Source organism: Neofelis nebulosa, chromosome 10 (assembly GCF_028018385.1).
Source record: "Neofelis nebulosa isolate mNeoNeb1 chromosome 10, mNeoNeb1.pri, whole genome shotgun sequence".
NCBI lineage: Eukaryota > Metazoa > Chordata > Mammalia > Carnivora > Felidae > Neofelis > Neofelis nebulosa.
Window position 1 is genome coordinate 97,460,879 of NC_080791.1, and position 25,797 is coordinate 97,486,675.

A 25,797-nucleotide genomic window follows, 5' to 3' on the forward strand; every position below is an offset into this window, starting at 1 on the left:
GCCACCTCCAATTTCAGTCGCTCTGAAACTGTAGCTAACCCTGACCGGTGCCCTAGGGCCATCAGAAGTGGTGGCCTCTTTCTGCTGCGGGCAGGATGGAGTGAAGGCAGCTTGGCCAGGGCAAAGGGATGCCCAGACATCAACGGCACCCTGATGGCACCGTTCGCTCTCCAGGAGCCGGCGGCACCCGGCCCTCCCAGGGGAGGTGCCCACAAATCCCTCTTGTTTTACCTAAGCTGGTGTGAGCTCGGCTTTAGCACTCGCAATGGAAAGAGTCCTAATTAATCAAACTTCCATAGAGAGGGGACCACTCGGGGGACCTGCTCCTTCTCCTCAAACACTTTGGAGGCCATTCTGGGGAGGAGGAAGCCCTCACCAGATCCAAGACGCAGATACAGGAGACGGAATGAGGCAGATTAAGGACGGGAGAAAGAAACACTTTGAGTCGGAACCTTCTAGAAACAGCAGGGCCTGCTTCATCAGATAGTGAGCTCCCCGTCACTGTGGGCATGTAACCATAAGCCGAGGAGCTCCTGGTAGGGAAAGGGTAGAGGGATGGGGAGGGATGAGCTCTTTGTCCGTAAAGCGGCCTCCCTTCCTGAATCTCGGATTCCACGACACTCTAAGCTGTGTCCGGGGACGTCCCCTTCTTGCTCCAGTGATGAGCCCTGCCGAAAGTCACCATTCCTCTCTTGGCTGGAAGCACGATGGGGTCAGCAGTCAGGTGCATGGACCCTGTGAGACCTGTTCTCAGCAGGAAGGGGGTGGTGGTAGCTACCGTAACGGGTCGGAATTCCAGAAAATAGGAAAGCTCAGAGACCCTTGTGGGCAGCTCTCCAACTGCTGCTGAGGTTCATGCCCCTTGCGTGCAGGCATCGCTGGAGGGGCAGTGCATACGACCTTGGCAATGCTGAGTTTAGCATGAAGAATTTCTTCGTGGCTACCCCACCAGCCCACCACAGGGCTCACGGGCTGTAGGGGTGTTACTTCGGGTTGCCAGCAGAGGGCGGTAGAGCGCTCCCAGGAGAGGCGCCTGTTCCTGGTGAGCCCAGAAACCATCCAGCTCCTGAGGCTGCAGAAATCTTGGAAATTGCAACTCTCCAGGCTCAAACTTAAGAGAAAGATTCCTTTCCGTATTTACATAGCTTTAACTTTAGTCAAAGCAATACATCACCTTTGTTTTCAATGTCCAGGGCTTCTTTCAGACTTGTAACAAAATCCAGCAGTCTCCCCTCCCGCTCGCCTCATCCGATGCCCCCTGCACGCAACCACGTGCAACCGCGCTCCCTGAGTTTGTTCCTTGTGTCGTTTAATCTCTGTATCTCTAAATAGCCTGCTTATAGTTCTAGTGCTTGATTTCTTCATTGCAGCCATCATCTTTGACTGACACTGATGGAAGATGAAGATTTATCTTTGCATCATCTACCCCAAGCTGCCCCTTCATACACACACACACACACACACACACACACACACACTCTCTCTCTCTCTCTCTTTCTCCTCTCTCCTGGTGTAATTTATCTCACTATTTTTTTTTTATTATTAAACCAAGATTCTTCATATTTATAGATTTCTGTCATCTCTGGACAGAGGGCGTGCCTTATTTGTCACCATGATTTTCTACCCAATGTTGCTCCTGACCAAGATATTCATTGCAGAGCGAAAGAGTGACAATGGACTTCGATCCATGGAAATCAGTAGCCTTACCACATTCTCCATCATTCGGAGGCTGGGAGCCTAACTGGAAAGTGGCATGGCCTTGGAAGACTCAGTTGTGGTTGTACTCTAGAGACAACACCCTGGAAGGTTGAGGCTCCGTTTTAGGATTAAGAATACGCTTTCACGCAGCGTGTTCTATTCCACCTGATAACACCCTGCAGGAATTCTGTTTCTGAACCCTACGACTTTGAACTCTGCTGATTTGGAGATCTCTGCTCCCAGCGGGGGGAATGCTTCCACTGTGGAGCAAAGCAACGGGCCCCTTAGTTAGTTGATGAGACTGGAAACTCCGGGTTCCTCCTGCCATGGAACCGACAAGCCCAAGAGGAGGGTTACTTTACCGCCTGGTGTGGTTGATCCTGGTTATCACATCAGGCCTCTGTTCTACAATGGATGGACTGTGTCTGAAACCCAGAGGCCTTTCCGGGTCCACCTCATAGCCCTTCCACATCCAATAATAAAAGCTAGCGTAGAGCGACCGCAAGCCAAGAGGCAGGAGCACTGAAAACCCAAACTGTTGCAGGGGCGCCTGGGTGGCTCAGTCGGCTGAGCGTCCGACTTCAGCTCGGGTCATGATTTCACCGTGTGTGAATTTGAGCCCTGAGTCAGGCTCTGAGCTGTCAGCACAGATTCTGTGTCTCCCTCTCCCTCTGCCCCTCCCCTGCTCACACTCTGTCTCTGTCTCTGTCTCTCTCTCTCTCTCCCCAAAATAAATAAACATAAGCTTCTTTTTTTTTAAATCAGACTCTTGCAGAATGAAGAGCTGGACCTCCACAACCATCTAAAGAATATGGGATGTGGCATGGGCGGTAGAAGGGATTTATAAAGATCAGCTCTGCCCCGGTGACCGGTAAGGGAAGCAAGGACTATTGCAATCACGTGTCTCCTCTCCTCGCTTATTACCTGCGTTTGTGTGTTTATATTTGCACATATTGCTAATTTCCTTTTCACCATCCCCTCCTTTCCCCTTAGGGTTTCATTACAGGATTGCTGATGATGGTTGGTTTTACAGTTCGGTCTCTAGGTCACAGGAGAGGCAGGAGAGAGTGTGATTCAGCTTGCGGAGTAATTAATATCACCCACAGATGAACACTAGGATTGTCACCCCGGGGGGCTGGAAACAACGAATGTTAGGATGCCGTCTCCCCTTCTGAGACAGCTCCACGCGCTCTCTTCTGTGCTCTGCTCTGTGAGGCTGGGCTCAATCTGAACATTTCTCTTCTCACTGGCCAGCTGGCTGGCTGCCATTTGAGGGCCACCAGCAGAAGGGCAGAGGCAGGAGAAGGGGAGAAGGAACTCGCACCCCTTCCTTCTTGCTCGCAAACCTTCCCATCGGTATAACCCCAGCAATGGCCGTTGACCCTCCAGCTGGCTCTGGAGGACATTGGTTCCCGTTTCCAGCCTCCTTCAGCAGTCCCAACGCTAGCCTCCCTGCATCCCCTTGGAGGTGCCAGCAACAGCTGAAGTGCCCCTTGCTTAAGGATCGGAGTCTCACCTACATGAGACTCTCCTCTGAGATCTTGAGGTACAACTCGAAGCCCACAGCACCCTCACCCCAGAAGTCTAAGTGACAGCCGTGCAGAACCGCTCCTAGAGACGCTGGGACAGGCTAGGCAGAGCCCTCCAGAGAGGTCAGAGTCCCAGCCCCATGAAACACCTCCTCCCAAAACACTCTTCCCCTCCTCCCCTAGCCCTGGGGCGCTAGATGCTTCCCAAAGCTACTATCTCTGTTTCCTCAGAGTCTGTGTCCCCTCCTTTTAGTGTTCCGGTACCTGATTAAACAATTCTCTCTGCATTCTTCTTTCTGCGGGAAACCGGTGTGCTTTCCACTTTCATAACTGGGTCCCAACTGATAACAGCCACAGCAGGTAAATATGGCCCATCCGATTTCTAGTACTTGGAAAGGAAGAAGAAAGATTGTGCTCAAGTCCTTACAAAAAAATTTTTTTGATTACCAAATAGTTTGTGACACTTGCTCAAGTGGGTAGCATCTAGATGAAGAGAACTACAAAATGCTAGTGAGGAGCATAAAACAGAACTTGAACCAATGGAGACATATACTGTTACAGGAAGAAGGTACCAATATTATAAGAATATCAAGCAATAACTGTCCATATAAATCTACAAATGTAATCGAATTCCATTCAATATCCCTCAGGGTTTGTTTGTTTTTTTGGAAGCATAACCAAATATGTCTAAAGTTCATCTGGAGGAATGAATCATCAATGATCACTAAGGTTTTGAAAAGAAGGGGAATCTGCGTGACAGTTATTAAGATATATTACGGGGCACCTGGGTGGCTCAGTCGGTCAGGTGTCCGACTTTAGCTCAGGTCATGATCTTGCCGTTTGTGAGTTCAAGCCCCGCAGCAGGCTCTGTGCTGACAGCTCAGAGCCTGGAGCCTGCTTCGGATTCTGTCTTTCTCTCTGCCCCTCCCCTGGCTGTGCTCAGTCTCTTTCTCTCTCTCTCTCTCTCTCTCTCTCTCTCTCTCTCTCTCTCTCAAAAATAAATAAACGTTAAAAAAATTTAAACACATGACAAAAATACAGCTATTAAAATAGTGTGAACTGGACCCATGTCCAGTAATAGTGAAATAGCTTTAATTGAATTAAACCTTCCTTCAGACAGTAATTATACATGCTGAACAAAATATAAAATCACAACTGTTTTGAAGTACTAAAGAGTGAGCAAACGTCAGAAATTAGAGCTATTGAGCATCAAAAGAAGGGAAACATGTTTAAAAATCATGTTTGTCTTGGGGCACCCGGGTGGCTCAGTCAGTTGAGTGTCTGACTCCTGATTTCAGCTCAGGTCATGACCCCAGGGGTGTCAGTTCGAGCCCCATGTCGAGTTCCACGCGAAGTGTAGAGCCTGCTTAGGATTCTCTCTCCCTCTCTCTCTCTCTCTCTCCCCTCCTCTGCTCATTCACTCTCTTTCAATAAATAAATAAATAAATAAATAAATAAATATCGTGTTTGTTTTTCACCGGAGAACACTCCATGGTCTACGCAGTCTGGGTTGGCTAAAACTGAAGCAGAAAAGTCGTCTCACTGGCTGAAGGAGTCATATGAGAGAATTCAGGGCAGCAAAGGCAAATAGAATATGATGGTGAATCCTAGAAAGGACGAAACCATAAAAGGGGGAACCAACAAACTGGGTATAAACTCTACAAAATCCTGGGCTGACCCCAGAGATTCCAGGGGTACTGGTGAAAAGCAAGCATGAGCAGGAAGTCTGACAGAAGTAATGGAAGATTTCAGCTGCTGCCCTTTGGCGAGGAAACAGTTTGAGTTTCAGTTCAGCCAAGTTAACTGATTGCTGGAGCAAATATCAACGCTCTTCATGGAAAGACAATAGACTCGACACGACACATCAATCACAATGTCTGGGACACAATAAAAACATTACAAGACATGTGTGAAGAAACAGGACAATATGACCCAGGGTTCAGGGAAAAATAATGAATAGAAACCAACATGTGTATGACCAAGATGTTAGCATCAGCACAAGGAATTTGAAGCAGATATAAAAAAAAATCCTGAACGACTTCAAGGAAAAATGCTCATAATGAATAAGCAGAAAACTACAGCAGAGAAATAGAGACTTCAGAGACGAATGAGTCAGAAGTCCTGAAATTGAAAAGTACAATATAGGAAATGAAAAATTCACACCACGACAGATTAGAGCTGGCAGATGGGTCAGCAAATGTGAGCCTGATAAACAGAAATTATTGCATCCGAAGGGGAAAGAGTAGAAAATAAACAACACGGGGCCTTAGAGATCTGTGGGACATTATCGAGTGGCCTAACATGTGAGTAATTAAAGTCTCAGAAAGAAAGGAAATGGATCCCGGAGAGCAGAAAAAGTATTTGGGCTAACTACTGGCTAAAAATGCCCCAAATGAGATGAAAAACATAATATACATACCCAGTAAGCTCACTGAATCCCAAGGAAAGTAAAAACAGAAGGAAGTTATACTCGGGCCCATCAAAGAGCAAGAGGAAATCTTGAAAGCAGCTAGTGAAAACCAAGGAAGAAAAGACATATTACACACAGAGGTTTACATAGGAATAACGGATGATGTATCGTCAGAGACAATGGAAGCCAGAACACAATGGACTGACGTCTTTAACGCGCCAAGAGGAAAAAAGGAATCCAGAAAAAACAACACCCTTCAAAAGAGACCCTGAAAATAAGTGAAAGCCGAGAGAACGCATCACCAGCAGACCTGCTCTATAAGAAATACTCAAAGAAGTTCTTCAGGCTGCCGGGAAATTACAGCTGAAGGCAAGTCAGATTTACAGGAAGGAAGTCTAAAAAATGGTAAACATGGAAGTAGTTATTGAAAAAAATGTCATTCTCTTAATTTAACTTAAACATAATTGAATATATAATATATATATATATTGAATATATATAATATATATATATATTGAATATATATAATATAATTGAAGTAAAAACATCACAATACTGTATTATGGAGTTTATAACGTATGTAGTTGTAATGTATATGAAAAATGTAGCACAAATAAACAAGAGATTGTTACAAAGGTCTTACTTTTTTTATTTTTATTTTTATTTTTTTTATTTTTGGGACAGAGAGAGACAGAGCATGAACGGGGGAGGGGCAGAGAGAGAGGGAGACACAGAATCAGAAGCAGGCTCCAGGCTCCGAGCCATCAGCCCAGAGCCTGACGCGGGGCTTGAACTCACGGACCGCGAGATCGTGACCTGGCTGAAGTCGGACGCTTAACCGACTGCACCACCCAGGCGCCCCAACAAAGGTCTTACCTTTGACGTGAAGTGATAAAATATCTCTGCTAAATTCTGGATACATACTGAAATCCCTACAACAAATACCACAAGATAACACAAAAAGCTTTAGCTGAAAGGCCAATAGAGAAAAGGTTGTTTTGTAAATGTTTCGTTAATTCAAAACAACACAGGAAAAAAGGGACAGAGGAACAAAAGATTCATGGGACATACGGAAAATAAATAGCAAAACTGATCGGCCTACATTCAACAATATCAGTAATTATGTTAAATGCAAATGAATTAAACATTCCAGTTAAAAAGCAGAGCTCATCAGACTGGCTAAAAGAGCGAGAATCTCTATGATTTTCCTTTTTTAGTTTTAATGTTTATGTTTTAGACACAGAGATAGAGCACGAGCTGGGGAGGGGCAGAGACAGAGAGAGACCCAGAATCCGAAGCAGGCTCCAGGCTCTGAGCTGTCAGCACAGAGCCTGATGTGGGGGCTCAAACTCATGAGCTGTGAGATCATGACCTGAGCTAAAGTCGGATGCTCAACTGACTGAGCCACCTAGGCACCCCTCCTTACCATTTTTCTTTTGATTTTCTTTTCCCTAGCTTACTTTATTGAAAGAAGACAGTATATAATACATATAACAAAAAATATGGGGTAATCAACTTTTCTTTATCCGGTTTCTGGTGAACGGTAGGCTATTAGTGGTTACATTTTGGGGGAGTCAGAAGTTCGATGCAGACTTTCGCCTGCGTGGGAGTTAGTGCCTCTAGCCCTCCTCATTGTTCAAGGGTCAACTGTACTTCGATCGCATTTCCATTTATAGAGGACCACACCAAACAACTGCTATACTTATTCTTTGCAAGTTCATATAGAGCACTTGCCAAGACAGACCATATGGTAGCCCATAAAATAAGCCTCAAAAATTTTCAATCTTATGAAGTCTGTTCTCTGTGGCCAATGGAATTAAGCTGGATGTTAACAATAAGGTAGCTAGAAAATCCTCAAATAATTAGAAGTTGAACAACGTGTCTTTAAGCAACACGTTGGCCAAAGAAGTAATCGGAGAAGCAATTAGAAAATATTTAGGGCTGAATAATAATGAAAATACTACATCTACAAATGCGTGGAACGCAGCTACAGCAGTACTTAGAAATTTATGCCATTAACTGCTTATATTAGACAGTAACAATTCAAATTCAGTGGTGAAGAAACTAGGAAAAGATGACCAACTAAACTCTGTGCAAACTATAGGCTTCGGGTAATAATACATTATCGATATTGGCTCATTAACTGTAACTGATGTATCATAGTAATGGGACATGTGATAATAGGAAGAGTGAGTGAGGGGCATGGGAACTCTACTATCTTTGCAATTTTTCTATAAAGCTAAACCTTCGAAAGTAAAATCTATTAAAAGGAAAAAATTCGCAGCAGGTATAATGCAGCCACACATAAAGGTGATGATGCGTCATGACCAAGTAAGGTTCTTTCCGGGAATGTGAATTTATTTTAACGTTCCAAGATCAATCAGTATGATTCCCCTGCTTCCAGGTTATTGTGTTAACAGAACTTGACAGAATTCAATACCCATTCATGATTTGTAAACATTTCAACAAATTAGCAGTAGATGGGAACTTCTTCCACCTGATAAAGGAGAGAAAGATAGATAGATGATAGATAGATAGATAGATAGATAGATAGATAGATAGATAATAGATAGATAGATAGATGATAGATAGACAGATAGATAGATGATAGATAGATGATAGATAGATAGATGATAGATAGATAGATGATAGATAGATAGATAGATGATAGATAGATAGATAGATAGATAGATGATAGATAGATGATAGATAGATAGATAGATAGATAGATGATAGATAGATAGATAGCCTTTAGTTAATATTATACTGATGAATGACCAGATGTTTTTCCTCCAAAATCAGCAATCAGACAATATCTACTCTTGTTATTTCTACCCAACATTGTACAGAGAGATTGAGCTAGTACAATAAGGAAAGAAGAGAAGGAATACATAAAGATTGAAAGGGAGGAAGAAAAGTGTCAGAGTTTGTATGGGATTGAAATGATCAGTTTTGAGCGTGGGATGAGAATCTGGCTTGGCCCAAGGAGAGGGACTCTGGTGAGGGAAAAAGATACTGTCACCCATTTTGGTGGTTGTCTGGGTCTGGTGTTCTATTTTATAAACTAAAGGAGTTGAAAACACAAGGCCAATGTTCCTCCACGGGAGATTTGCTGTGCTCCAAGGAAGCACAGGAAGCTAAGGTGATGAGCTGTAGACAGAGGGAAAACTTTGGGCTTAGGTGGTTAAGAGACCAAATCATGCTAGAGGAGGGTCCTGTGAGAACCACAGACTAGTTTCTTTCTCAAGACACACGTTATATTTTGGACCTATATGGAGTGGGAGAGGAAAGAGCTAAGCACAAAACAGCCAAAGAACAGGGGAGACAGGTATGTTTCAGGTTCTTAACCAAAACCCGAGACAGTCCCAGCTGAAGAATAGGGATGAACCAGATATGGGCTGAATACTATTAAAATAGCAATGCATCCAATGCATAGCTTTACACAGATTGAGATGATCGGCCTCTCCCCCTGTTTTCCAACAGAAAAAAAGAAATCTTTGCTACTGAAAGACATAATTTATATAGTCTCTACAGTCCTTTTATACCGAAATGTCTGGTGGTGACAATTTAAAAAGTGGTAGACATGCAAAGAGGAAGGAGAAGGTCACCAAAAAATAGGAGACCCATTGATGATCCAGATGCTGGAGGTAGCAGCCAGTACATAAAAAGAATCATAATTAATACGTGAAAATAAATGGAGAGATGGGGCACCTGGGTGGCTCAGTCAGTTAAGCACCCGACTCTTGATTTCGGCTCAGGTCACGATCTCACAGTATCGTGGGTTCGAGCCCCGTGTCAGGCTCCAAGCTGACAGTGCAGAGCCTGTTTGGGATTCTCTCTCTCCCTCTCTCTTTGCCCTTCCCTCAAAAATAAATAAATAAACTTAAAAAAAATAATTGGAGAGAAAGATGCACTAAATGAATCAAAGATAGTGAATTCTAGTAAAATATTAAATATTTTTAAAAATCTAATGACTACTGTAGAATTGAAAAAAAAAAATCAGAATTGAAAACCCAGAATGGATATAATAGCAGATTGGACACAGTATGTGACTGGATCAGTGAATTCAAATGAACTCAATAGAAAATACCCACACCAAAGTATGCAGAAAAAATATACAGGGCTAGAAGGTACAGAGCAGAGCAGAAAGAAGGATAAATGTGTGAAGCACATTCAAAAGTTCTAACACACATACAACTGGAGTGCTAGAAAGAAGATAGAAGAATAAGGCACAACCAGTATCTGAGAAATAATGCTTGAGAATTTTCCAAACACTTCAGATTCAGTTATATTCAGTTATATTCAGTTATATAAAGCACAGCAAACTCCAAGCAGGATAAATATAAAGTAAACCACAAGAAGGCTTATAATAAACAGCTGAAAACCAAAGACCAACCATAAAAGCAGTCAGAGGTGAAAGGAAGCATTACCTTGAAAGAAGTAACAGAGAAACTGACGAACTGATTTTTACGAGCATCTACGGAAGCTGGAGGACAATAGAATAACATCTGAACACTTAAGGAGCTGAGAGAAAAAGTTGCCAACTTAGAATTCTATACCTACCACAAATGTCCTTTAAAATTAGACGCGTGGGACTCCTGGCGGCTCAGTCGGTTGAGCCTCCGACTTCCGCTCAGGTCAAGATCTCACGGTTCGTGAGTTTGAGCCCCGCGTCGGGCTGGCTGCTGTCAGTGCAGAGCCCGCTTCAGATCCTCTGTCCCCCTCTCTGCCCCACCCCCACCCTCTCTCTTTCTCAAAAATAAACAAACATTAAAAAATAAAATAAAATAAAATTAGAGGTGAAATAAACATTTTCATCCAAGCAAAACCAGAACGGTGACCAGCAAACCCGTATCAAAAGAAATCCTTCAGCATGAAAAACAATAGTCCCAGAGGGAAGGACAGAGCTGCAGGAAGGAATGAATAGTACCAAAAAACAAAACAAAACAAAACAAAACAAAACCCCAAAAAAACCATGTAGGTAAGTATCAATATTCATTACTTAAACCAGCACTAATGATACCGTATAATGTATCCTGAGCTTAGAGCAGATGTATGAACACAAATACACGACTACACTGGCACAAAGGACCAGAAGAGGCAAAATTGGAAGTGTTGAAGGTCCTCGCGTTGGAAGTTCTTGCCTTGTCCAAGAAGTAAAAGTATGATCTTAAGGTAGACTTAAGGGCTGTGACTGAGCTCCACTAAAAAGAAAAAAAACTAGATCTCTAACTAACATGCAGGACAAGAAGGAAGTATGAAACCTAACCATGTTGGTAATTAGATTAATTATAAATGGATAAATAGTCCCCATTAAAATTTTAAATTGTCACTCCCAGTTTAAAAGCTTCAAATCTTTAAAACAAAAATAATAGGCTTTTTACAAAGAAATGGAAAAAATTCAAAATCAGAGTTATAGATTTTAACATACTTCTCAGTAAATGACAAGACAAGTAAGCAAACACTAAGTAGCAAAGTATGGACTATTTATTTAATTTAAACAATATGATTAACCAGCTTGACCTAGTTAGCAAATGTATAGAACATCTATTCATTAACTTCAGAGTGAATATTCTTTTTAAATGCTTGTGGAAGGGGCGCCTGGGTGGCTCAGTCGGTTGAGCGTCCGACTTCGGCTGAGGTCATGATCTCACGGTCCGTGAGTTCGAGCCCCACGTCGGGCTCTGTGCTGACAGCTCAGAGGCTGGAGCCCGTTTCAGATTCTGTGTCTCCCTCTCTCTCTGCCCCTCCCCTGTTCATGCTCTGTCTCTCTCCATCTCAAAAATAAGTAAACGTTAAAAAAAAATTTAAATGCTTGTGGAACATTTACCAAAACTGACTATATGACGGGCCATAAGGCAAATAACAAAAATTTTTCAAAAGGCTAAAATTATACAGACTATGCTCTCTACTGGGGTGAAATTCGATTAAAAAATCTATACAAAAAGATAACTAGAAAATCTCCAAGTGTTTGGAAATTAAGCAACACATTGCTAAATAGTCCATAGGTCAGAGAAGTAATCACAATAACAATTAGAAAATATTTTGAACTAAAGGCTAATGAAAGCCTCTGAGATGCATCTAAAAGTAGTAATTACAGAGATTTATAGCTTTAAATGCAATTATTAGAGAAAAAGACACATGGAAAATCAGCTTTTCTGTTTTTTTTTTTATTGTTTATTTAATTTTAAGAGACAGAGAGAGCACAAGCAAGGAAGGGGCAAAGAGAGGGGGACAAAGGATCAGAAACGGGCTCCCTGTTGACAGCAGAGCGCCCCACGTGGGGCTCAAACTCACAAACCGTGAGTTCATGACCTGAGCTGATTGGAGGCTTAACTGACTGCCCTGAAAATCAACTTTTCTAAAGTTCTATCTTAGCAAATGACACGTAAAGAAAGTAGAAGAAAAGAATAAAGATGAAAGAAGAAATCAAATGATAGAAAAAATAGACAATAAAGTCAACATAGATAAAACGTAGGCTTTTAAATAAGTAAATAAAAGCCAGCAACCCCTAGCGACACAGATCAGGAAAAGAGAGAGAGGGAGAGAGGGAGACGAGAGAGAGAGGGAGAGAGAGAGAGAGAGGGAGAGAGGGAGAGAGGGAAGAGAGAAGAGAGAAAGAAAGCATAGATTATATCACTGAGAAAAGAAATTATCACTACAGATTCTACAAATATTAAAAAAGATATGGTGACCTCAAGCACCATTTATGTATGCCGATAAATTTGACAATTTAGATCAAATGGGCAAATTCCTTGAAAACATAACTTACCATGCAAGAAAAAGGAGAAATACTACAGTCTGATATTCATTTAAAAAATTGAATCTTTAATTTGAAATCCTCCCTCCAGGAAACCTCCAGGGCCAGATGGCTTCACTGATGAATTCTTTCAAATATTTAAGGAAGAAACAATGCCAACCATATACAATTTCTTTCAGAAACAGAGACAGAGAAAACACTTCCGAACTTGTTTCATAAAGCTAACATAACTCTGATAACAAATTCTGACCTTTTTATTATTATATATTGTAAGAAAGGAAAGGAAAACTATACGCCAACGTATCTCATAAATATAAATGCAAAAATCTCAAGTAAAATATTAGTAAATAAAATCTAGTGACATACAAAAAGGGGGAATAAATCATGACCAAGCGGTTTAGTCCAAGACTGCAAGGTTACTGCAACATTCTTTCAATGCAATTCACTGTATTAATAAAGAAGAAAAATTATATAATCGTCTCAATAGGTATGGAATTATTCTTCGACAAAATTCAATATTTGTTCATAATAAACTACCAGAAAACTGAAAATAGAAAGGAACTCCCTTAATATAATAAATAGTACCCACAAAAAAACCCACTTAGCTAACATCTTTTGGTAGTGAAATTATGACTGTTGTCCCCCTGCAATTAGAAACAGGATGAAGAAAGGTACTGTCACTGCTTCTGTTTAGCATTGTACCAAGGATCCTAGCTGGTGGAATAAGGCAAGAAAAAGAAAAGGTGTAAGATTGGAAAGGGAAAAGTGAAATTGCCATTTAGCCACATATGACATAGGAAGGTATATGTCAAAAAATTCAAAAGGATTTATGAGCAAACTATTGGAAGTAATAAACCAATTTAGAAAGGTTATTTTAAATAAAGTGACTTTTCACAGATCGATTGTATTTCTAGATAATACTAAGATAAATTGGAAATAGAACTTTAAAATCCACTAGTTAGAAGTGGATTTTATTTATTTATTTTTTTAATTTTTTTAACGTTTTTTTATTTATTTTTGAAACAGAGAGAGACAGAGCATGAACGGGGGAGGGGCAGAGAGAGAGAGGGAGACACAGAATCGGAAACAGGCTCCAGGCTCCGAGCCATCAGCCCAGAGCCCGACGCGGGGCTCGAACTCACGGACCGTGAGATTGTGACCTGAGCTGAAGTCGTACGCTTAACCGACTGAGCCACCCAGGCGCCCCAGAAGTGGATTTTAAAAATCAAATGCCTCAGGGGTGCCTGGGTGGCTCAGCCAGTTGAGCGTCCGACTTCAGCTCAGGTCATGATCTCACGGTTCATGGGTTCGAGGCCTGCATTGGGCTCTGTGCTGACAGCTCAGAGCCTAGAGTCTGCTTCAAATTCTGAGTCTCCCTCTCTCTCTGCTCCTCCCCCACTCATGCTCTGTCTCTGTGTCTCTCTCAAAAATAAGCAAACATTAAACAAAATTAAGGGGCGCCTGGGGGGCTCATTCAGTTAATCCTCCGACTTCGGCTCAAGTCATGATCTCACGGTTCGTGAGTTCGAGCCCTGTGTTGGGCTCTGTGCTGACAGCTCAGAGCCTGGAGCATGCTTCGGATTCTGTGTCTCCCTCTCTCTCTGCCCCTCCCCCGCTCTCTCTCAAAAATAAATAAACCTTAAAAAACATTTTTTAAAAATAAAAAAAAATAGAACGCTAGCAAGGAAAACTGATGACAATGTGGGGGGATGAACGTCCACGTACTTTGCTGGAATAGTGATAAATCAATACAAAGTTTTGGAGGGAAAATTAAAGAAAAACCTTTAAAAAATACAATTTACCCAGTAATTTCATTCCTAGAAACTTATCCCTGGGACCAGACACACAGGTAGAGATGCGCACGAGGGCCGTATCACACCCTTGTTCACAATGTCAAGAAAATTGGACGACACCTGATGTCTCATGACATGTTGAATACCGTGCAACTATTAAAAATCCTGTTACAGGGGCTCCTGGGTGGCTTGGTCAGTTGAGCCTTTGACTCTTGACTTCAGCTCGGGTCATGATCCCAGGGTCGTGGGATCAAGCCCCCGCGTGGGGCTCTGCACTGAGCATGAAGCCTGCTTGAGATTCTCTCTCCCCCTCTGCCCCTCCCCCCTGCTCACGCTTTCTCTCTGTCTCTCTCCCCGAAAAAGTAAAAATAAAATATTGAAAAATCCTGTCACAGACCAGAAGTTACACGGACTTGTGAAGATGTTCCTGCTAAATGAAATGGTCGTTTGACTCTTGGCTTCTCAGGGAAGGTATCCTTTCCTCCAGCTGCCTTCCATCTGCTACATTGTGATCACAGATTTGCGACACTTTCTCCTTTCACCGCAGGCGGGTTTTGCGTGTTCTGTTTTTTCTACTTGTTTGAGGCTGATCTTCAAGGAAATCTTTTCAGCTTGCCTGAACGTGGCAGGCACCCATGAATCTTGGGAGGGACTGTCCTATTATCACCCAGTTATCATTTCAGGTAATATTTAGAATAAAGTCAAAAGTTTCCCCTTCTGTCTTCTGCCTCTCTCAAAAATGTCCCATTGAGATTTTTTTTTAAATGGGCTTTATTATTTTGAAAATCCTTTTATTTATTTATTTTTATTTTTTATTTTGGGGGGGAGGGGCAGAGAGAGAGGGCAAGAGAGAGACTAAGCAGGCTCCACACTGAGATCCTGACGGGGGGCTAGATCTCACAATCCTGAGATCACGAGCTGAAATCAAGAGTCAGACAGTCAAACCCCACTGAGCCCCCCAGGCACCCCATATTAAAAAAAATACCTTTGGGGCGCCTGGGTGGCTCAGTCAGTTAAGCGTCCGACTTCGGCTCAGGTCATGATCTCGCGGTCCGTGAGTTCAAGCCCCGCGTCAGGCTCTGTGCTGACAGCTCAGAGCCTGGAGCCTGATTCAGATTCTGTGTCTCCCTCTCTCTCTGCCCCTTCCCCATTCATGCTCTGTCTTTCTCTGTCTCAAAAATAAATAAATGTTAAAAAAAATTAAAAAAAAAATAAAAATACTTTTAAATTTGCAGAAAAATTGCAAAGGTATTACAGAGAGTTCCCGAATACCCCTCACCAAGTTTCCCACGTTATCAACATTAGTATGATACATTGGTTACAGTTAATGGACCAATGTTGATACACTGTTATTAACTGAAGTCAGTTTATTCAGATTCCCTTAGTTTTCACCTAAAGATGTTTCCACTGTGGGATCCCGTCCAGGATGTGACCGGGATGTTCAGTCATCATGCCTCCTTGGCTCCTCTTGGCTTTGCCAGTGTCTCTGACTTTCCTTCTTTTTGATGACCTCACTTTGAGGAGTATTGGTCAGGTATTTTGCACAATGCCCTTCTATGGTGGTTTACCTGATGTTTCTCTCGTGGCTGGATGGGGGTCATGGGTCTGGGGGAGAAAGCCATTGGGAGTTTGATGGGATGCCATTACATTTACAGGACGATTCGAGGAGAATTGACATTTCCACACACCGAGGGTTCCTTCAGGGATGGGATACATTTCTCCATCATGCTCAAGTCTTCTTTTACGATCCTCAGTGAAGTTTTATAGTTTGTGTCTTGTGGACCTAACATATTTCTTGTTAGGTTTATTTCAAGGTATTTTATAGCTTTTGTGGCTATTGTGAGTAGGAGCTTTTCAATCACATTTGTTTCTCAATTGTCCTTGCTGGTTTATTGGAAAGCCATTGGTTTTTTAAATTTATATTCTGACTAGCTACCCTCTTAAATTGACACGTAGTTTATGATCGTTCTGATTGAGTCTCATCATTTTTTGATAGATAAGAATATCTTATGCAAATAATTATGTTGCCTCTTTCTTTTAAACATGTACGCCTCTTAGTTAATTTTCTTATCACATTCGTCAGAAGCTTCAAAGCTATGGAGATTAGGATTGGAGACAGCAGGCATCTTTGGGATTTTACTGACGCCAGCCTTTCACTTGGTTTTATGAGGTTTCCTGTGGGTTTCTGATAATCTCTTAACATTTCGGAAATGTCCTATTCCTATTTTAGTAGGAGTTAATATTAGGAATGAGAAGTGAACTTTATCAATGCCTTTCTTTTGGTATGTGAGAATTAGCACCTTTTTTTTTTTTAACACTATCTTCTTAGTACAATAATTATTGCTCTGTTTTGTTTCCCTTCATGGTGCCAATTTGCAATTTGCTTCCTGGTCCGGGCACCCTCAAGGGAACTTCTCTGCCAGCCTCCGCCCTCTGCGGCTGGGATGAATCTCACCTAAGACTCCTAACCCCTCTGGCCACCTCAGAACAGTGGCAATCAAACAGTGACCCACCTACACAATTGCTAACAAAACCCACATCTACTGCTGATGGTGAGGGCCCAATGGGGGCGGGCGGGGGGAGATGCATGAGAAAGAAGAAAGCCAGTCTGCCCACCCAGAACCTCAGGAAAGGAGGGACCAGGTCTCTCAGAAGGTTGAGGTAAAGCCTGTGGCTGAAAATACAGGAATCTTTTTTTAAAACCCATGCGAGAAGCAGTGAGACTTCCAGACAGCCCATCCCAACCCCACCCCTGGCCATCAAGGAGTTGTCCCTATCTTGTACCTGCAGACCACTAGAGATATCTTTTCTAGAGAACACAGAGAATCTTCTGACTTGATTTCACCAGGTGTTGAAGAGGGTGAGAAAGGGTTGAATTAAAACTAGATGCTGGGGCACCTGGGTGGCTCAGTTGGTTAAGCATCCGACTCTTGATTTTGGCTCAGGTCACGATCTCACGAGCCCCAAGTTGGGCTCTGTGCTGACAGTCCAGAGGCTGCTTGGGAGTCTCTCCCTTTCTCTCTCTCTGCCCCTCCCTTGTTTGTGAGTGTGTACTCTCTCTCTCTCTCTCTCTCCCTCTCTCTCTCTCTCTCTTTCTCTCTCTCTCTCTCGAAATAAACAAGCAAAAAACAGATGCTTAAGCAGAAGTCGGAAATCTGCAGTTTCCTCCCCACTGAAGTCCAAAATTAGAGGTCCTTCTGACCTGGCATCAGTTTGAAGTCACTGAGGACTAGACTTGGTACCCCGACCCCCTCGCCACCCCCCACATACACAGAGGGTAGAGTGGAGGAGATCACTGATTGTCAAAGAAGGAAAACCCTGCACCACACAGAGGAATCAGCCCCACTGTAGCCTCCAGTAAGCCCTGTCTACAAATCCCACCCACTCGGGCACACACAGCCCATTTAGTGCCCCACTCTCAAAAAGGAAAAGGCAGCCAATTGGAAGAAAACCCCAACATGAAAAAGGACCCAATACATAGTGGGGGAAAGAACTTGAAGGGAGCAAATAAAACAGAGGATGGTGGGGGTGGGGAGCAATATTCCTAGAGAAGAGAAAACATTGCATCCGTTAAAAATAAAGGAAGTTCTAAGAAACAGAGAGCAAGAAGGCTTGTTTCTTTTTTTTTATTTTTTTTATTTTTGGGACAGAGAGAGACAGAGCATGAACGGGGGAGGGGCAGAGAGAGAGGGAGACACAGAATCGGAAGCAGGCTCCAGGCTCCGAGCCGTCAGCCCAGAGCCCGACGCGGGGCTCGAACTCGCGGACCGCGAGATCGTGACCTGAGCCGAAGTCGGACGCTTAACCGACGGCACCACCCAGGCGCCCCAAGAAGGCTTGTTTCTTGATAACGATTTAAAATATGGGAATTGAAAAAAAATTTTAAGAGTCTCTATGTTGAAAGATAAGGTCACGGAAATCTCCCAGAAAGTACAATAAAAAGGCAGAAATCTTGGGATATTGATGAAATGTTACTCAATACTAAAAATTAACGAACTGCTTCTGGTTCAAGCAACAACATGAATGAGTATTGTAAAAAAAAAATACAACAAGGGGCGCCTGAGTGGCTCAGTCAGTGAAGCCTCTCACTTCGGCTCAGGTCATGATCTCAGGGTTCGTGAGTTCGAGCCCCACATCGTGCTCTTTGCTGACAGCTCAGAGCCTGGAGCCTGCTTCAGATTCTGTTTCCCTCTCTTTCTGCCCCTCCCCCACTTGTGCTCTGTCTCTCTCAAAAATAAAGAAACATTTAAAAAAAAAGTTTAATAAAAAAATACAACAAAATGGAAACCAAAAGCCAAAATAACAAGACTATGTGACAGAAGCCATAGGCATCCCATGGAGCCTATAGTATTCACTGTCTGAGTTTTCAGAATGTTTGCTGAGCACCACTAGTGGGAAAAAATGTCTCCAGGGAAAAAACAAACGCTCTCGTGTATAATCTAACAGGTTTGAGGATATTGAAAGTTGTAATGAAAACCATTCTACTATGTTGGAGGGTATATAAAATCTCAGCTGTAAAAAAAATAAGTAAATGAAAAAAGATGAGTCTATTATGAACTCTAGGAAAAACAAAAAGCTGTAAAATAAAGGAAATTTAATTATAGTGTGTCTTTGGCTCAGCAATTCACAATATTCGTGTGGTCATTATAATGAAAACACTGAGTAGGAACACAATCCAACATTGAGATCTGACCACATTGAGCCTATGGTGGCGGACATCAGGGAAAAGAAAGTGTAAATGAATTTAAGAGTCTCATCTACCGTGTCAGAAAAATCAACAGATAACATCTAAAACTGACTAATCAAAAGCTAGCAATATAAGCATACAATTTAGGAATGTAGAGACAAATGCTAGCTGTACCAAAATAAATTCCAGATGGATCAAATATTTAAACAAAATATTAAAAGTAAATTAGAAGAAAATTGAGGACAATGTTTTTACAATTTCCTGAAGGAGGTCTTTCTAACCATGCCCACAAAGCCATAAATAAAGGGAAAACAGAAAACATTTGAATTTCCATATAGTAAAAGACATCATAAATAAGCTTACGAAAACCTTCTGAAGTGCGGAAATAAATTGCATTGTATATTTCAAAGGCTCTCGCTATCCTTAATACGTAAACTACATTTATAAATCAATAAAAAGACGCAAGGTTCCCAATTTAAAAGGCACAAAGGATACAATCAAGCACTTCACAAAAGAAATACAAAAGATTCATAAGCACGGGAAAATATGCTCATCTTGCTAACAAAATCGTGTCACTTACAACAGCAATGAGCTATGTCACTTGCACATCAGACTATTGAAGATGAAGCACATCGGTGATGTTCAGTTTGCAAACACCTAGTCTAGTGATTCCCATGTTTCTTAACTTCATGGACTAGTAGACATTCCAGAAACTTGAGGCAACCAATTACTAACTGTTTGATAACTTTTTATTTTGCCAAGCAAGGTCACTGGGGGGGAAGAACCCCCCCCCCTCAAACTGCCTGCATCGTTTACACGTGCTGTTACCAACAGTTGGTAAGGGAAAGAACATTTAAACACCAGAATAATAGAGAACCCATAATCTCAAATAGAAGATTCTTTAAGATGCATAGGTCTGGCTGTATGAAATAATCCTCACTGCTTCATGGTTTGTATCTTCTCCACAACCGGGGAGAAGTTCCTCTCTGACAGAGGTATCTCCGTGCATGGGCATGTGAAAACTGGTCCTTCATTTTACAGACTGTGAGACTGAGGCTCTGAACAGATGTAGGACCCGACTCTAGTCCCCCCAGATGCCGAACTGCAGGAGGAGGACCAGAACCCACATCTCCTGGCTCCCGGCCCAGAGCTGTCTTCACGACAGGACCTGTGACCTGGCAACGTGGTTGCACTTTCCTAGAATCAAGCATATTCCCCTCTGGTGGACACTCTGGAACTCATCAAACCTGAGATCTGACCTGGGGATAAATCATCTCCGCAAGAGGCCCTAGCTCACAGGGAGCTCTCTATGTGCAATGGCAGCCCCTTTGTTGTGGGAGTGGCTCCATTTCTTCCCTCCCCACTTCCCCTCCCCACCCCCCTCCCCACCAGCCGAAATCTGTCTCTATGTGGTTCCACCCAGCAGTCCTGAATCTGCTCCCACATCTGCATGGGGTCCTGCTCGCTTAGGAATGTGTAGCATTCAAGAACCTTATCCCAGAGTTTGCAGGGACTGGAAAACAGCCTCTGTGATACCTCAGTCTCCATCCCGCCCCCCCCCCTTTCTTATCCCTAATGAACAAAAAGAAAAAGTCGACACTAGGAACATATTTCAACATTTCAGTGATGATTGCTGCCAACACTCCCAACCCAATTTAGACATGAGGAGACAGAGACTCAGAGACTGAGAGAGAGACCTCTGTAGAAGCCACCTGTGCCAACACAGCACACAGTGAAGTCCCCCCGAGATGCAGGGGGTCACCCGGGTCCTCAGATCAATGTTTCCACCTTCTCTGCCTTCACCAGTCTGCCAAGGCCCTGCGCGTTATACACAACAGAAAACTGTTTCTTACAGCTCTTGAGGCTGGAAGTCCAAGATCAAGGAGCCGGCAGACTCAGGGTCTGGTGGGAACCCACTTCCTGGCTCAAAGAGGGCTGTCTTCTTTCTGTCTCGTCACAGGGCAGAAGGCCCAAGGGATCTCTCTGGAGCCTCGTGTGTAAGGGCGCTGATCCCATTCATGAGGGCCCCACCCTCAGGATCTAAGCTCCTCCCAAAGGCCCCAGCTCCTGATGTCATCACATTGGGGATCAGGTTTCAACATATGAATTCGGGAGGGGCGCACAGACATCTGGTCTACCGCACTGGAGAGGGAGTTTTGGTGTTTTCAGCTTCTCCGGCCGGTGCCGCGGGGGTCACGCCCTGCCTCTCCCCAAGGTCAGACGGTGGGAAGCTCCCCGGTCACCAGAAGGGAGGTCAGACGCTGGGCAGCCAGAAAAAAAAAGACAAGTGTGCACGTCACTCTCATCTCTAATGTGGGGATAATTAAACAAGATTGTTTCTGAACGTGCCGACCTACTCACCCGGCACTCGAGGTGATTGGTGAAACATGAATCAATTCCCCCCATCTCCCAAGCTTGCAGCTTGCCAGTGATTTCTGCTACATTTCAAATAAGTCCAAACTGGGGGAAAGTGTGGCCCAGATCCCTGCACATCTGCCCCTCATCGCCTTCCCTTGCCCACCCCCCCCCCCCCCCCCACCGCCCCGGCAAAGGCCCACTCTGGGCACATTGACCTTCTGCCACCTCAGCCAGGTCCTGTTTTGGGGCCCCTGCACCGGCAACTCTTGGGTCTGTTTCCTGCCGTGCCTCAACGGGAGGAACTAACGGGGGCTACTCCGAGGGGGTTAGGTAGGGGCTGGTGGTCTGTGCTTCCTGGGGAGCTGGCAGGAGAGAGGCAAGCTGTATGTCAGTTGAGCAAAAAACAGCAATGATGATCTGACCCAGGGCATTAGGCCTTAGCCACCATCGGCAGCTGGGCGAGGAATCCCTCGGTCTTAAGCCATCCCTCCTTCCTTCCAAGAGAGGGATCCCTCAGCTGTTGGGCAAGTGAACAAGACAAGACCAGAAGGGGACCGTGCCTGGCTTAACACAAGGCCCAGAGAATCCGGGTTCCTTCAGAAACTCTTCCAAATGTGGACTCATTTTAAATATTTATTTCTTGCAGTTAACAAGGGGGGGACGGTCATCTTTAATAAAAGACAGATGAAACAAAGCTGAGTCCGTAGGATTAGAAGTGAGAAAGAGGGAATGAGGAGGAAACAACTGCCAAAGCTGTTGGGAACGGGGGCGGGATTTGGCTCTGAGCTTCCTGGCAGCCTATGCAAAAAGGGAAACCTGATTAGTTATGGAGCTCTTCTTATTAGCAAGGGACATGCTTGCCAGTTCCCTGGGTGCAATGCTGTTGATTTTCTGTTCTTGTTTTTTCCAGGCACTAAATCTTGAATGAAATTTCTCACTTGAGGGTTTAGAAGGGATCATCAGTTGATGGCATGAACAACATCCTTGTTTTATAGCACATGTGGAAGTGAATGACTAGTGAGCCAGGAGGCATTTAGCTTGTATCATTGGATGTATATTTTGCTGTATCATTATTATTAGTGGGTAAGAAAGGCCTCAGATTAGCTTTTCTTTCCAGAGAGCTGAGCTTGTGTCACTTAGAGCCCTTATTGTCCTCACAGGGACCTGGAAGGGGCTCAGATCATTAGTACATTTTTTGCGGGGGGGAGGTCTTAAAGTCCCTGACCTCACATTACAAAATTCTAGTCTCCTCGTTTTGTGTGATATGCCCAAGAGAGAAACTTGGGAAATATTTTACCTTAGGTTGAAAAGCTGCATTATGGGGGCGCCTGGGTGGCTCAGTTGGTTAAGCGGCCGACTTCGGCTCAGGTCATGATCTCGCGGTCCGTGAGTTCGAGCCCCGCGTCAGGCTCTGTGCTGACAGCTCAGAGCCTGGAGCCTGTTTCGGTTTCTGTGTCTCCCTCTCTCTGACCCTCCCCCATTCATGCTCTGTCTCTCTCTGTCTCAAAAATAAATAAACGTTAAAAAAAGAAAGAAAGAAAGAAAAGCTGCATTATGGACAAGGACAATGAACCAGAAGTGTCCAAGAGCGGAAGATATTCAGCAAGGGAGTCAGGCAGACCTGGGTTGGAATCTTGTGCCACCTCTAACTAGCTGTGTGGCCTCAGGCAAATTTCTTAACCTCTCTGAGCAGGGTTTCTTCTCTGTAAAAATGGTGATGATGATTTCTGCCTCGGATTGAGTCAAAATGGTAATGTCCCCAAAAGTGTGTGCAGCGTGTTGCGTTCATTTCCATCCCCTTTCCCCCCTCCCCTGCTAGTTTCAGGGAATTCAAGTGGAGTGCCCCCCCACCCCCCCCACCCCCACACCTCCACTCACAGAGCTGAAGTGAGCTTATCTTCTGTGGCGATTACCTTCAGGCCCTCAAGTCACTTGCTGCCCACACTAACCCGGGCCACCTGTGCCGGCCCCTGGTGGCCACGGGCTCCCTTTGGACATGGTTCCAGCCACTCTCCCAGCTTGGTTTCAGATTCCTCCCTGTGCCTTGGTCTTGATTATTGGCTATGCGGCTGCTTCCGAGGGCAGAACGTGAGACCCCCGCCCCGAACTCTTCACATCACGCAGGAGGACACTGGAGCCCGCACAGTCCCCCGCTCCAAGTCACACAGCGTGAGCTATGCCTCAGACCCGGGTCTCTGTCCCTTGGAGCATCTCTCTGCTCTCCGAGGGTGACAGCTGAGGTGCCAGCTCCCCAGCCCGCGGTGGGTGCCTGAGGACCCGGCCCCGCTCTGCAGGTGCAGCCCCCAGGCCCCCGGCGTTCCTCGCCAAGGGAAGCCGGACTGGGCCAAATGGGTGGGGAGATTCAAACAGAAAACCAGCACCGCAAGGAAAAATTCCCCCTTTGCCTCACTTACCAGCTCATTCATTCTCTTAAAAGACCGCTCTTTTGCTCTTTGGAGGCTGTGACCACACTCTCTCTTTATCTGCTTGGCTTTCTGGCCTCATCCCTGGATCCCTAGTTCCTCCGCCCACCCGCTCTCTCCTCCAGGCAAAGCTGACCACACGTCAGACACCCTGGGCACTTCAACACCTCTAGATCTCTGCTCGAGCTGTTGGCCTTCCTGAAATGCCATCTTACCACTGCTGAAAATTCCAGCCTCCGCAAGGTCCCCCCTCTGACATCATTTCCTCGGTGTGCCTTGCTCCTTGAAGGCAGCGAATGTTCCTTCCTCAGTGCCCTTCCCCTGCCTAGCCGCTTGGCCCCCAGCATAAAGCTTAGGGAAGCTGGGCGTGCATTCATTACTGAATTATTTCGAGTTAGCTGTGAGTGCCTCCGTGGAGGCCAGATGGAGACGTCCTTGAAGGATCCGGTTTGACTAATCTTGATACTTCCCTGTACCCCACACTCTGCCTGGTGTGGACCAGATGGACACTCTGGGAACTTTTATCGTTGTATTGGATGCCATATAATTATGGCATTAGCTACTGTTACTGTGACCAGCCTGGCGATGGGCCCCTTTATTTTTTTTTAACGTTTATTTATTTTTGAGACAGAGAGAGACAGAGCATGAACGGGAGAGGGCCAGAGAGAGAGGGAGACACAGAATCGGAAGCAGGCTCCAGGCTCTGAGCTGTCAGCCCAGAGCCTGACGCAGGGCTCGAACTCACGGACCGCGAGATCATGACCTGAGCTGAAGTCGGACGCTTAACCGACTGAGCCACCCAGGCGCCCCGCGGCGATGGGCCCCTTTAAATACAACTCTCATGGCCCCTCACGCAGAGCTGGCAGGACACGTGGGTTATTTAGTGTGCCTCACTTTGCAGATGAGGAAACTGAGGCTCAGAGAGGGAAAGTCACTTACTCAAGATCACACAGCTAGAAACAGACATTGGCTCCGAAGAAGCTGCGTTTTTGATGTCAAAGGGGAAAAGATGATGTGGTACATGGTTTTTTTGCCCTTCACACCCCCCCCCCCCCCAACATCCAGACTCCAAGAGCCATCAGCACGTCCTGGGATCTGACCATGGACGCCCATCTCCCGGCCAGGCTCCCCGCCAGCAGCGAGGTCGACAAGGAACTTCATTCCCTTGGGAGGACGAATCCCTAGGGTAGTACCCACCAGAGGCTGCCTGTGCCAGCTCTTGCCAGCTCAGATGGACTTTTGGGGGGGGGGGGAGGGATGGGGCGCCCCTCAGTGGGCAGCGCCCCACCTAGGCACCTTGGTGGGATCGAATCCCTCCAGGCAACTTCTGAGTGAGGGTTATGGCTCGTGTTTAGAGCCAGCGCAGCACAGCCTCCCCTGGCAGGAGACCTTGCAGTTCAGCCTCAAGCCTCGCAGACAATGCCAAGAGGAAGGGGTTATTTTGGGAATGGTTGCCCTGGTTACGCCATCCCGCGGTGTCCTCTGCCCCATCACAACCCCTCCGGGTCTTCTGGGCGCTGAAGGAAGCCTTTCAGACTTTTACGCACTTTGTCTTTACGAAAATTCCGCCCCATCTTTTCTTGGCTACTTTGTGACATTGAATCCCATTCACAGACGGAGAAACTGAGGAACCGAGCAAGTGAGCGAGGCGTAAACGTCCTTTCCAGGTCGGCCAGGGACCAGCCTGTCCGATTCTCTGAATCTCGAACCCTGTGACAAATTTCGATTTGAACAACACGTGCGATTCCCGACCTAAAACCGCAGCCCACCATAAACAGTTAACATCTCAAGCGAACCCCCAAATCCCTTACCCTCAGCTTGTAGCTGGTCTCCTGTGTTTTACGACTTTAGTTTGTATCTCCAAACTGCTGGGCATTCAAAGGGTTAAAAGGGACCAGGAGGGGGCCTGCTGCGCACGGCTGGCGGGGCCTCGAATGGGTTAAAAATATAAACGCATTAATTCCCCCTGACTATTTGGATCAAAACGGGCAGCCAAGGGGCCAGGAGAGCTAGGGAGCACACCCCCCCCCCACCCCCGCCACTGAATGCCTTTTTAAAATTCTAGAACTTTTAATTCCGACCAAAAAAAAAAAAAAAAAGTGTCCCAGTTCGAAAGTTCTCTTCACCTTTTCTTTTTCA

General features: G+C 44.8%; 1 long non-coding RNA gene across 1 annotated transcript; it reads right to left on the reverse strand.

Annotated features, from left to right (window-relative positions):
* Window positions 1-272: 272 nt before the first annotated feature.
* LOC131487756 (uncharacterized) lies at window positions 273-25,678 on the reverse strand. The gene is made up of 3 exons (XR_009249942.1): window positions 25,470-25,678; window positions 23,650-25,368; window positions 273-1,111 (listed from the first exon to the last, which is right to left on the reverse strand). It is a non-coding gene; the product is annotated as an uncharacterized LOC131487756 (long non-coding RNA).
* Between the last annotated feature and the right edge of the window lie 119 nt (window positions 25,679-25,797).